This window comes from Myxocyprinus asiaticus, chromosome 25 (assembly GCF_019703515.2).
Source record: "Myxocyprinus asiaticus isolate MX2 ecotype Aquarium Trade chromosome 25, UBuf_Myxa_2, whole genome shotgun sequence".
Taxonomy (NCBI): Eukaryota; Metazoa; Chordata; class Actinopteri; order Cypriniformes; family Catostomidae; genus Myxocyprinus; species Myxocyprinus asiaticus.
This window is the reverse complement of record NC_059368.1, coordinates 47120530-47135345: the sequence shown is the minus strand read 5'-3', so window position 1 is coordinate 47135345 and position 14816 is coordinate 47120530. Positions and strand designations below refer to the sequence as shown.

The 14816-nt window shown below is 37.0% G+C and overlaps 1 protein-coding gene across 5 annotated transcripts in view; it reads right to left on the bottom strand.

The window, feature by feature from the left end:
• LOC127416155 (TGF-beta-activated kinase 1 and MAP3K7-binding protein 2-like) overlaps positions 1 to 14578 on the bottom strand; it is a 43511-nt gene extending 28933 nt beyond the window's left edge. For 2 of the 5 annotated variants that reach the window (XR_007893063.1, XM_051655333.1), the window contains exon 1: positions 14131 to 14578. The gene's annotated coding sequence lies outside the window, so the exon portion shown is untranslated. Of the gene's footprint in view, positions 1 to 13678; positions 13785 to 14130 lie in introns of all 5 variants that reach the window. The other 3 variants (XM_051655332.1, XM_051655331.1, XM_051655334.1) reach the window with 3 other exon arrangements.
• Positions 14579 to 14816: the final 238 nt, after the last annotated feature.

Here is a 14816-nt window from a genome sequence, read left to right as displayed (position 1 = left end):
ACGTGGTAGTTTCACGTGACTACCTCAAACATAAACAAACATGGCACATCACAGTGTGTTTGTATACAGCTTTCACTCTTGTATTTGAGGACATATTTAAACATACGGATTAATGCAATCCATAGTTATTACATTACTCAAGATTGTCAGAGATGACATCTACTAGTAATTACCTAATACTGTATGAACTATGGCTTAACTTGCTAAGTTCTGTAAACTGTTACAGTGGAATCATTATTAACATTGGTGTAGCAGATGGTTGTATTTGGATGTTTGCCATAGCATATAATATAATTGATTGAGAATCCCACCATTTTATTTAAATAGCCGGGATCTTCCAAACTTAATGAGTAGCTGGTCAAAAATCCCCTTACAGAACAAAACAATGCACAAAATAAGATAACAACAGTGTAAGAAAAGTGAACAAAGTTGGCAAATATAACAACTTATTGAGATTAGCTGCAGAGGACACTGGTGATTCAATGTTTATCACGAGCATTACTGGCTGAATTCAACGCCCCGGTTTGTTAGCAGGCTGGTCGGTGTCCGGGTACAAAACATTGTTGCTCCATCCACTGTCGCTTTTGCTTATGACTTCTTATGGTCCCTGCACTCCCCTAAGTGTTTTTCAATTTGTTTATGATTTGGTCAATTGTCTGATTGAAGGCGGCGTGCATCATTTCATGCTGTATCTTCATTCTCGCAGAGTATTTTTTCCCTTTACGATCTCTCTAATTTATCTCGGATCTTTGTAAATACCATATAGCAAGCAGAGCACTTGTTTCGTCGTGTTATCTGAACACTTTTGATGTCTGATAATTTTGTGGTTTTTTTTAAATTGTTGTTATAGAGCGAAGAAGTACTTCTTGCTGCAGACGGTAGCTACGGTTGTTGTTTGGGAAAAGTTTACCATGGTGACGAAACATTATCCCACCCTCCATCCCCTGACATAATTGGTTCCTGTATAAAGACCAGCAAACTTTTGGGGCCAGTGTGGAACCAGGTTTTTCTTTTCTTTGTGGAAATGCACGGAACAGTTCCAGAATTCGCACGAACCATGTCGTGGAAAAGGGCTATGTAAGAGCTGAGGCTATCTGTGCTGAGTCTATGGAAATAATACTGCATGATAATACCCCCAAGATTTACCATTGTAGCTAAGAATGTATGGGCTAAGAAAAACTTCAATAACAAATGTCCTACACACAAATGAATAGCAGGGCCTCAGGAGGATAATGACCATTGAAGCCTAATGTATCAAATATAATACATTAAAAAATAAATGTGCAAAATATTAATATACATTTATTTTTATGATTTCTTTTTATAGTTTGTCTAATGTTACTAAAAACAGTTAGTCAAAATCAGAATTTTCTGACAATTCTTATATATGTCTGGCTTTACATGGTTAACAAATTACTGTTAACCCAGCCACAGACTTGCTATAATGAAAATGAGCAAACTGCATTTGAAATTTTAAATACAGTTATAGTTAACAATGTGATTTAAGCACTGAATCCAGCAGAAACTCCAGCACTATCAGTAGATTTCATAGTGATTGGCAGTGTGTTTTTTCTCCTGTTTGGACCTGCCACTCTCCACTCTCTCTATGCCAGTGGGCACACATTAACATGTGGTTTTCTGTGTTCACACGTGTGCAGACCTGAATAGTGCTAAAGGAGAGATGGGTGTTTCACAAAGCACATTATCTAAGTAGCATGTAAAAACGTTCATAAATTAACAAGAGCTCAGAACCGCTCAAGTCCATTAAGTGCAACTCAAATTTTGATCATTGGAAAGACATTGTACACTATTTCAGAGGATGAAAAAAGTGTTGAAAACAAAATCGCATTGAAATCATAAGCAGTCTGTGCATGCAAAGTGAATGACAGGTCTAAATTTACATGACAGCTAATACAGTATGACGTTATATTTGCCTTTTATAAGCATAACTATAAATCAATAGATATGATATGTTTTTATTAATCTCATGCAACTGCTTTGTGCGTTTTCCATTTCCTTTTTTGATTTCAAACTAGTAGCCCCTAATAAACATGCAAAAACAAAATTCAGAGCAAATAGTTTTCCTTAAAACTGATGTCCTATTATGTGGACAGTGAGACTAAGTTGTGAAATTTAAATACCAAGCTATAGAAAATCAGATTTTTTTCATCGAATTGGTTATTATGTGTCCAGGTGTGTTGGTTATTCGTTTGGTTATTGGTGTATTTAAAAAAAAAAAAAAAAAAAAAAATATATATACATATACATATATATATATATATATATATATATATATATATATATATATATATATATATATATATATATATATATATATATATATATATATATATATATATATATATATATATATATATATACACACACACACACACACACACAAATAAAAATAAATTGATTGAGTTGACATTTGTTAAAATCTTTTTTCTACTTTGGCAACAAAATCTCAATTTTCTCTCTTTGTACTCTTAGGGTGTTTTCACACTTGGGTCCTCTTTAAAAGAACCAAACTCAGACCCCTTTAAGTGGACCAAAAAGTGAACCAAGTGAAAAAGGACCCAGTTCTCTTTGCATTGACACTATTTGTGACCTTGAAAGTGGGCTCAGATCTATTTTTGGTCCACTTGACCCGTTACGGGGTCTCAGTCCATTTAGCATTCACACTGTGTTGTTTTTGTGGAACCCAGACCACTTTTTTGGCAAAATTTATGATAGCTATTACTATTATGGCTATATTAAATGTTAAGAGTACAATTAGCTCTACATCTTAATTTATGAGATTATTAAACATGTTTAATACCCTTAACATTAATAATTAGCATTAGTACAGGTGTCTTCATTCAATAAAACATATTTTATTGATCTTCTGCATAAAAACAATTATTACATAGTGTAAATATATAACATCTTGTTTTTATACATTAAGAGGGTAAAGCAATGCATTAAACTGAATGAATTGTATTTTTATAATAATACTACTGTATTTAGAGGCAAAATTCAAGAAATTCAATCATGGATTATGGTAGATTAGTCGTATTACCAATATAAAAATACAATTGATTATGGTTTTATAATCTCAGGGTCAAACTTGTTGACATTACGCAAAAGAGAAAATCAGGTGAGCCCGGAGCACTTTGTGTTCACAATGCATGTTATTAGCAAACCGAACCGCAGGCTGCAAGCGAACCATACTCAGATGGTCTCGGTTCAAAAATCCTGTGAACCCCGCTCAGACCCCTGAAATGGACCAAGTGTGAAAACGCCCTTAAACAAGTGATAGTCAGTGCTGAAGCATTTTACCAATCAGAAATTAGCATAATTAATTCTGATTCAAAGTAATGTCCAGCATCATCCAATCAATGCCAACCATGTTAAAATAAAATTATTAGGGCTGCCTCCGATCATAGATTTTCTTAGTCGACTAGTAGGAGTTAAGCCATTAGTCGACTAGTCACATGTTTATGATATTAATTTAATTACTTAAAATATATATATATATATATATGTTGGGGGGCATCAGAAAATGGTTTGAGTTCCAGGGATGAGAAAGAATGTTATAAGTTACATTACTAACACTGTTCTACATTACAGAGAAATACTAAACCATAATAATGAGCCTTTAAAATATACATTTTACAAGCACACGCACAAAGCGAGCCGCAGCTCGATATTTATATATATATATATATATATATATATATATATATATATATATATATATATATATATATATATATATATATCATGAAGGAGGGAACAAAACGAATGTATTCACACACGTTGTATTTTTCCGGATAACGAAATACCCGACTGGTAGAGAACGCACAGATGAAGTAGGTTCTTTGCCAGAGAGATGCTGACAGCTGTTGTAAAAACATCTTTTTAAAAGTTGAACAACACACATTTTAATTGCACATTTTTTTTTCCAGTTTCATCTGAATTTTTAGTAAAAAAAATAAAATAAAAGTTCAAAGTTTGAAATCATGGTGTCTTGCTTTATTAGGCTTAACGCTAACCCTGCTTAACAAAAATTACCCCATAGTACCACCTAGCATCCAACCAGCGCTAATACCGGTGTTCGTCATTTTTCTGTGACGTTTTTTTCTGCGACCAACCGACCAATCAAAACTTGGTCGACCAAGACTCTTCTCGTCGACTAACATTTGGTCGACTATCAGGGGGCAGCCCTAAAAATGATACATTATAAATTCTGAATCTATGTACTGATTATCATTGTCACATGTCTGTCAAACATGTTGAGTGATCCAAACATCATCTGCAGTCTGAAACTGAACTTTTGATCTGATTTTAGGAGTGAATGCACTTAGCTGCATAGAGAGCTATAGGATGCTCCCTTGATCCCTATTTAGTGAATGACTGAACCTCCAGTGTGCTGTCTGTCTGCACTGGTCTCAGAACAGTTTGAAATGCACCTTATTTTCATCCTAACTCCATATAAAGCCTCTGAAAGCAACTTTTTTCAGCTTTTGGATGCACCCACTGGTATGCAATGCGCAAATGCACAAAGCAAAATCCATTTGTGATATTAGAGTATTGTTTTTAATAGTCGACTGGCTGCTGCAGAACAATTACTCTATTAGTCGATAAGGCTATTCGTGCACAACCCTAACCTCCCTTGCATTTAAAAGAAAGCAGAAAACACTGTCCTGCAGTTTAAAGGACTGAACTGATTTCAGCTAGCATAGAGACTATATGTGTGACACTATTGTGCAATCTGTTTTGGAAAAAGAGGGAGGAGAAAATGAAACATTAAATGTAGTCAGTTTATTGTTTGCTCAATGGGAAATGCTGTCCCCCACCCCCCAAGGCTAAAGAGGCCATTTAAGACAAGAGTTGCAAAACACAAGCCAAGTAATTTTTTAACAGTGTTCTAACTGCTCGTTTGTGTGAGATAAAGGTAGCCCATCCATTCATGGCCCTCTGCAGTCACAGCTAAACGCAAAAAACTGCTGCTTCACAACACCCCTGGATCGCTACACTCCCTGCCACACCCAAACAATGAACGCACAACACAACAGACAGTAAGAGATAAATGCTGCTCTTATCGGCATTACAACACGGATGGTTTTGTGTAGTGGTTAAAGATCAAGGATGGTAGTGAGACGGATCTGGTTCTGTGCATGGTCGACTAGTCATTCAACAACAAATTAATCAATTAGAGAGGTGGACTTCAGTATATTTAATCCAAGTGTTTTAAAGGACAGACGCATCGTTTTGGAGAGGGTTTTTAGTGCGCTGACATTAGGCCTGTAGCGATTATTACATAATTATTGTGCACTTTAAATTCCAATCACATTTTACTATTCAAATAAGGGAATTTTATGTGAATATAGAAATGCCATGAACATCGCATCTTCAGGTCTCATTTTCCCGTGTTATAATGCATATACTATATACAGTATATACTTAAAATGGACCATCTCATGGACCCGCACCAAACACAGAGCGGCATCTCCAAGAAGAGCATCTGAAGATTAAATGCTCGCTGTGGTGTAAGTGTGCCATCTGTGGGTGGTTGGCGCCAAACTGCCATGAAAGTACACCGAAGGATTTTGATAGTGAACCCAATGTGAGCGTTCTGTTTTCACGTAAATTTAACAGCCATGTAATGTGATGTAATGAGTGTTACTGCAAGTCACTTTGGCAAAAAGTATTGCTAAATGACTACTTCCTTACAAAATGTGCAAAGTTACAAGACATCTGTGATCATTTAGCAGCTTTTAGAGGAGAGAATTCATTGGAGCAGTAAAGACTTCAAAGTTGTGAGAGACCTGCAGGAGTTATAGTGGAGTGGAAGCACCAGGCTGCCAAACACCGTTATCATCATGCATTTGTTTGTTGCATGATAATGCATTTGTGCATCTATGGCAGTGTTACTCATGGTCTAGGAGTGCCCCCAACACTGCACATTTTGCATGTCTCTGTTATCGACCACATCCGATTTATCTCATCAGCTAGTTGGTAGAGGCTCCATAACCTGCACTGGGTGTATCAAATTAGGGAGACATCCAAAATGTGTAGTGCTGGGGGTATTCCAGGAACAGGAACACTGATCTATGGCAATAAAATCTGATCAGAATCTGGATATCCATTATTAACCATGAATGCATAAAAGAGGCAATCTTCTGCTGGAGACAGCAGACTTTCCTCAATAGCTTTCACATGGAGTCACAGTAAGAAAATGAGTTTTTCAAATGCCCCAAATTCAGTCTGTGGACATAGAACAAGAAAATAAACATGACATGAAATAAAATGATAATGAGGCTCTCCTACTGTGAGAGAAAAGTAACTAGGATAAAGAGAAATGAAGAGACATAAGACCTGACTGTCTTTATAAAGCAGACCAAAAGCTGATTTTGAAAGAATTAACTTCCAAAGCAAACCTAGAGCACTCAAGAGTCAAAAATGAGAGGTGAATTGAAAAGAGAGAAATGGGTTGTCTCAGTTTCCTCATTTTTTTTTCCACCGCTGACCTTATGGACGGCTACTGAGGCAAATCAGATAGACAGAGGTGGGTAATAACATGCTACATTTACTCTGTTACATTTACTTGAGTAAATTGTTGGAGAAAATGTACTTTTAATTTACTCCACGTAAATTTCTAATGAAAACTTTGTACTTTCACTTTGTTACAATGGGCGACGCTCCTTTCATTACATTACTGGTTTGAATTAAGTTTTAATATATGCATAATTTATTGAGAGATTTTTTTTTAATGGGACTCTTACGAGAGCAGATCTTTATAGTTGCGCTCTGTCACTCGAGTTGAGCTCATGACTGCAGCAGCAGCAAGCGCTCAAAAGAAACACTTTCTATCGTCACGCAATGCCTTCATTTTACACGAAGACATGTGGATATTTGAAGATTACACTTGCAGCTCCCACTTAAGAAAACTAGTTGCGGTGAGTTTTGGTGATTGTGATAACATGAGCTTGTCTGTGTTGTGGTGATGGTCATTTTCTGGGTGATTATTTATGGGCTCTTATGACATCAGTTTCTATGTATACATTTTTATATCAGTGCTGAAATATATCAGTGCCTACTGTATAAATCCATGTAAACATCCGCGTTGTGTAATGGTGTGAATGCCTTTTGCTCTGCTTATTGCGTGTGTGCATGTTTACTAGAGCACATCTCTGCACATGCATACTGCACAGCAACTTTGCCTTTGACAGACGCGGCACGTTTTTCTCATGGACAACAGAGAACAAACTTAAATAAGGCTTTAACATGCTTCCAAATACAGAGATAAGGTGCAGTTTACACTTACTGTACAGAACTAATGATCCAAGTTCTCTCTATACTGAAAATACTGTAATTACACTGAACTAAGAATCCATGCAGGACTTAAAATGCTGTGAAATAGCGAAGGTAGCCATAAATAAAGCATGATCTTTCTTCTTAATATTCAGCATTATATATGATTGGGCCTGTGGAATATTGTTCACATTTTTCACTGTAATAATTACTAGAAACTGGTTTCCAAACTTCTCGTCTAATTGACAGATTCTTCCAAATCTGACAAGTGTCCTTAAAGTGATAGTTCAACTATAAATTAATATTCTATCATCATTTCCCCGCCCTCGTGTTGTTCCAAACCTGTGTGATTTTCTGTATTTTGTGGAGCCCAAAAGATGTTAGACGTATGTTGTGTCATATAAACACAGCTGCATGATTTCGGTAAGTGCGGTTAGTTGCCTGTACAACTGGAGTTGCGCTTAGTGTCCTCTGCTGTCTGGGATTCGCAAAAACATGAAGGTGGTACTTCAAGCTTGAATTGCTCAGATGGTAGGAATATTGCTTATTAGGGCTGGGTACTGATGCAGATTTCCCAATACAATCCAATTCACAAGCTCTCGATTCGATTCCATTTCGATTCGATATCAATTCAAATGGGTATACTTCAGTTATAATGTCCCTTTTGCTTACATATGAAAGAAATTATTTTCCAGCTAATGCTGTTAATTATAAAACCGACCTTCTAACTAGGTACATTACAAAAATAATTATTTTACCAATTATATTGTATTACTTTTTCATAATTTTGGTCACATTTTGGCTTTTTAAAATGAAAAAAATTCAATTTCATATATTATTTTTGTTACACATTTATTGTTTAATTGCATAACGTGTACTATTTACAAGTATCTACATTGATTTGTTGATCACGGACTATAAGCCGGTACTTTTCTGCTTAAATGAGCGCATGTTAATGAGACTCGAACGGTTTTCTCTCATCTGTGCTATGTTAGATTCGAATAAACAGAAAGGATATTAAAAGACCACGTTTACATGCACTTAAGAAAACAGTTTATTCCAGGGCTTTAACAGAAAGCGGTAATCTGAAACATCATGTGAATAAGAACACTGATGTCCTTACGCCATTTAAGAGACTAAGTGAAAGCGTTTTAACACATCTAGGTTTCTTTCGGAGAACGCAGCTTAATGTGCTCTTGTAAACACATAGGCGGCGTTCTGATACTGATGGGTCTTTGAAGAATGCGTGTGCGAGGAACAGACCGGGATAACAAACGTCATATGATGAAGCCCAACATGTCAACACAGCAGAAAGAATTCAACATTTCTGGAAGTACAAAGGGAAAATCACATACATCTAAGCTATACCCAATTATACACATCAATGTAAAATAACGACTGTCCCTAACGTTTGTCTATATGCGCTCGTACATTGGGTGAATCCCGGAGTTTTATGCAAGAGGGAAATTACACAACTGCAGTGCAATTTCTCTGCAAGGTCACAACAGAAAGTTAAGGAAACACACACAACAACAATTCCGGAATATTTTGAAATAAAGCGAAGCAGCGAAGAATAAAATAGCAAAGTCTTCCTCATATCCCATGTTTGTTATTTACACAAGTGTCGCGGGAAAATTATGTTGCTGTGGAGAAAGCTGCTTACCGACCAAGCCGCATGTATATGGGAGTAAAGAGTAAGCCACTTATACAGTGCATGTAAACAGGAACGCTGTTTTCTCACAACAACACACTTTTTCACAATAAGCCACTTTCTGGTGTCCATGGAAATGTAGTCATTATTCATTCAAATGAAAATTGTGATGCATACCCATCCCTTTTCCTTATTACGATCTGGGGGCATGACTGTGATGATTTTTTTTTTTTAACGTCATTTTTCTATAATTAATCGCACTGAATGAATGCGTTAAATTGAAAGCCCTACAATTTTCAATTTTATTTTCATTAAGGTATATATGTATGTTAGCTTTAGGCCTACATGGCAGAGCAGCCACACATGGAATGAGTTAAAAGTCCTGCGCCTATAAACATTTCGCTATGGAGAACCTCTTAGACACAAACTGGTAATTACTACTGAAATCCACCCAACATGATCCTCTCAATTGTTGACAATAATGAAAGGGAACTGAATAGCAGGTTTAAACATCAGCATTATTTTATTACAGATCATCATATGAGTTTGTAGGGAAAGTTAATGCAAGTACACATAAATTCATATTACAAAGTTCCATAATTGCTAATTATTTACTGGGGGTGTGAATTTCTGGGCACCTCACAATCAGAGGCGTCGCTAGACTTTAGTGATATCCGGGGCTTAGCCCACAAGAATCTTTCCTTCCATGACATGGCCTGAAATTTGGCGCGGGATTGCGGGTATTGCGCACAATCTGAATCATTCCCGCAAGTTCCACTCTCATAGCACACTTTTATTCACTTTATAGTGCAGCTGTGAATGATTAAACCAATAAATACAGATGAACAAATCAATTCAATAAAGTTGTTTTTGTATCAAACTGTAATTCCAGAAGATGCTCAAGTAAATCCGGTCCATCTCTCTCTCTCGTGCAGCTGTCAGCAGCGCGTTGAGCACTTGAGTTTAGTGGGAGTGCATGCTGTAAAGAAGCGCTTTGTCGCTTAGTAACTGAACTTAAGATGTTTCAGATGTAGCTATAACCTTTCTAAACCTGTTGATTCGAAATGCAAATATTCTGTGTCTCGATAAAACTATCGCTCTTGTTTATAGGCTAAATAAAGCTGTTACCATTGCAAGCGCATGACCTGATAATTCGACATGCAAATGGCGTTATACTGCGTCTCCATTAGCGAGCGACACGATAAAACCATTGCTCCTGTTTATAATTAACAAAGCTGTTAACATTGCAAGCGCATGACGCTGGAGCGATCTATAGTTTTGACGCCTTTCATATCTTGGTGCTCCCTCATTTGTTATAATGCAGCACATTTCATATGAAAGGCAGAAATGGCAAAAATACTTTGTGTATCAGCTGCATGGTGAAGAGAGACACTTAAACACCTGTTTGGAGGGTTGGAAATGAACGGGGCTCTAGGCAAAAATGCCCCCTAAATTTAAAACATGGGGTAAAAAAACTAGTTGCTGTTGTTTTATTAATAACATCTGATATACTGTAGGACTATTTCCAAATACATATATCGCAATCTTCATTTGAATTTTCGCTGAACATTGTTTGATTCGTGCCGTCCATTGTGCAGATTTTGGCGAGTCAGTCCTGGATACTCGCGCCATAAATGTGCACAGATGGGCACTCTGCTTCTCACGCTCCGCATCAGTTTGGTGTCATGCTCACGTGCTAAATTACGTGACCATTTGCTCCTTTCATTCCAAACATATGTCCTAGTGAGTAACACTGTTGCTCCCTGTGCTTTAGCCTACCCATCAGCTCATCTCACTTATGCATCTGTCTGTTTGAAACGCCTCCTCACCAGAAGTGCCGGAGGGATGGATGTTATATATTTATTAGGTTAATCAGGTTTGAGAACACAAAATACAAAGCAACCAAATGCTACAATTTAGTTAATATTAATATTAACAAATATAATGATACAATAATAATTTTACATTAACCACTTTTAGTGTATGAATCACATCTCTGACTAATGTTCATTGTGAAATGTTATTTTTGCATTGTTTTATTCAATTGGCATCAAGGAGTTGCTAAGTGTTTTTAAGGTTCAGATCTACTGGCATAACAACAGCACACCATACAAATTATCCTTGTTAAAGTTCATTATTACTGACGTGCCTTCTTCATTCTGATAGATTAATGCTGAATAAATTCTGGTTGGTTTGCCATTCAGTGAAATTGCTGCCAAGTTAAATATGGTAATTGCTAAACATGCTAGCTGATTTAACCTGGGAAGAGTCCATCAGGGAGTGAGAACAGGTGCTCTGAACAAGCTGACTGTCAATGGTGCATGCATTCAAATCAACTTGGTGCATGGATTGATAAACACAAATGTAGATTAGAAATGAGGCTTATATATTATACATGTAGAAATAAGGCTTGCATAATAAAACCTTAGTGCCTCTGATACAGAAAAGCTGCACCCCTGTGAGAGAAAATAGAAAGCTCCCACTCGAGGCATTCGTAACGTGTCTGATGAACTCGAGTATGAACAGCAGGTAAAAAAGTCAGTGTGAACTGTCAATTAATGCAAGTTGGGCTCACTGATCGGAATTCATTTACATTTGAAACCAGAATTGCAGCCTGCCTTGTTGCTTTTGAACCCTGATGTAATTAACATTAAGCCTTAAATTTTTCCTTTTCTTTTTGTCAAAAAAAAAAAAAAAACTTTGGGGGCTATTAACAAAAGATCCAGGGCTTCAACCCTATCAGCCAGGGTCTAGCTACATGCCTGCTCAGGATTTGATTTCAATTTTTCAGGAACAGCATTTGGGCTCAAATCTCTGAGTTAAAGGAGTATTTCAGGTTAAATACAAGTTAAGCTCAATCAACAGCATTTGTGGCATAACGTTGATTACCACAAAAATTAATTTGGACTTGTCACTCCTTTTCTTTAAAAAACCCCCCACAAATCTGTGTTCCAGTGAGACACTTACAATGGAAGGCAATGGTTTAAATGTAGAAATGTGAAGCTTATAATTTTATATAAGCACTTACATTAATTCTTCTGTTTAAACTCATGTATTATTTGAGCTGTAAAGTTGTTTAAATCATAATTTTTACAGTCATTTTAATATTTGTTGACATTACATCACCATGGCAATGAAGTTGTTACATTGGCTATAACTTTCCACAGATGTGGTTAGTAGGTGACTGTGACGAGGAGGAGGGCGGGGCTGGGCCGTGAGGACACACACCTGGCCCTGAATTGGGCTAATCAGCCGGGAGGGGGATAAATACGAGCCGGAGGCACCAGTTCGAGAGAGACACAGACACACGCGGCCGCTGTGTGTGTGTTTCAGTTTGTTTTATGTTGTTTTCAGTTCAGTTACATCATTACATTTATGTTGACTGTTCTGCCGGTTCCCGCCTCCCCTTGCTCATCCTGATCCCATTATAGTGATTTAATCACAGTAAAATCAGGTTAACACACATATTATGTCTTGTGTCTATACTTTTAGTATTTTAACGTTTCTGGACTGACCCCATTCACTTCCATTGCACATATTTGTGCTTTTTATTTTTAAAGAAAAGGAGGTACGAGTTGAAATAAATGTTTGTGGTAATAAACATGAAGTCATAAATGCTGTTGATTGAGATTAACTTGTATTGAACCCCGAATATTCCTTTATGATGGCTCTGTGTAGCATCTAAATTCTGTGTAAAGACGCCACATAAAAGTACTAAAATATGCTTCTTTTCTACCAACAGAAATAAAAAAGTAGTTATAATTTCCTAGATTCAGAGGCATCACTGCACTTTTCATTCTGTTTGAAATTTCACATCAGACCCACCTTAAAATGTTGTTGTTGCACACCGTTAGGAACTTATCTAATATTTTGCCCCAAAAATGTTATTTTTTATTTTTTTTTTTTTTTTTAGGTTTTCCCCTTTCTAAATGGCTTTATTCATATTTATTTTGCAAAGAAACATTCTCACCACTTTTGGACAAATTCCAGATGAGATTTCTTTTTATTTTTATAAGGCTCATGCATCTTTAAAATGAGCTATGTTCAGACAGGAATACTTGGCTATTTATTACTCCAAGGCGTGCAGTGTATATTTTGCCCACTATTTTGAGAAAATAGTATACCGTACGAAAGATAAATGTTTCAAACAGTGGTATTTGCATTGTCAGAAATGGTACTTAATACTATTAGGGTACATGCATACAGAACATTTTCAAAAAATGCATCCTATAAACAGTAAAATTAATAATAGTATGCTTTTCCATACATAGCCATGGAGATGTACGTGTAAGGCTCCCCTGCACAGGTTATTTACTTCTGATATGATCTCTAAATAAAGAAATAATGTGACTTGCTTATTCAGGGGAGTTTAATAAGGGAGATGATGACATTTGTGTTTGATTAAATACTTTTTGAATGTTAATATAGTAAAATCTCTAGATTTAGTTTCATTACATTAACCAGTGTTTTGATTCAGCAGTACTTTAGAGAGGCAATAATCATGGCTCATCTGGTTCAGGAATTAACACAATATAAAAATGTATAGTCCAGTAAAGTGCTTTGTGTTATTACAGGCCCAACATTTATTTGTTTGGACTTGTCAGTGTCTTCAACTATTTTGCGTTGCTGTTGTATTTCATCCTTCTTATGTGCTCAGCATCACACTTGTTTGAAAGCATCAGACACTTTACACACTGTTACAATGTGAAGATATTTGAAAATATCTACCATTGACAGGCCACTGATTGGTTTTGAGGGCCTGATAACCAACCAAGTCCTGGTTTTCCTTGTGAAGCATTTGCCTTATAAAGATCCGACTCCAGCATCTGTTTATCTGTTTAAAAATCGATGAATAATGATGAACAGAATCAAGAAACCAACAGTTTAAAACACGTTTCAGACCGACATTCTTTTAACTAACACTTCTCCACAGAAAGCTCATTGACTACACAACACAGTAAATGTTTACCGTAAACAAACGGAAAGTAAACAGAGTTTAGTAAATAAGACCGATCAAAGACAGCATTTCAATCTGCACCGGACTGAAGAACATTCGCAACTTTATCAAACTTTTCTCGGCTAATAAAGCGACGGCACACTTCATAAAAGAGCAAACACGGGATTGTTTGACAACTCGTGTCTCTCCCGACTGCATAAACACTTTGAAGCGTTTCTCTCACCGTGTCAGCCGCCGCCGGACTGCACTGGGCCGGGCTGCTGACAGAACCCAGGCCGAACTCCGTTCAACACCGCGATGAGCGGAGAACACCGCGTCACCGCTGTTTCACACACTCGGGGATTTCTTTTGACAGCTCTTCTTCTTCCCCCTCTGCTCCCCCCGTATTTCTCTCTTCCTTTCTCGCTTCCAGCAGATAAGAATCAAAATAGAGTCACACAATATGGCGGCCGTACAAGTGAGCACCTATCGCGAGATTTGAGGGACATTTTCCGTAAAGTGAGCACCTATCGCGAGACTTGGGGAGAGTTTTTCCAGCAAGGAACTGTTGAAGTCAGAAATCCTACTATGGGCTGCGTCCGAAACCAGGAAAATCCTGTCACCGAAAACTGTATACGGTGGTAGAATGAAAATAAGGTGCCTTTCAAACTGTTCTGACACCAGTTTCCATTCATTCAAAAACGCTGTCGGTTAAACCACTAACTGATAAGGCAGCAAGTCAACTGCCTACGTTTTTGAATGCAGCCATAGAGAAGTCATTGCTCATTAATATTAATTAGACCAAACTTAAGTTGTTAGTTAAAGGAATAGTTCACCCAAAAATGTTAATTGTCTCATCATTTACTCACCCTTAAGGCGGTCACACACTGAACGAGAAGTGCCACATCACGGCTGGGACACGGCACATGT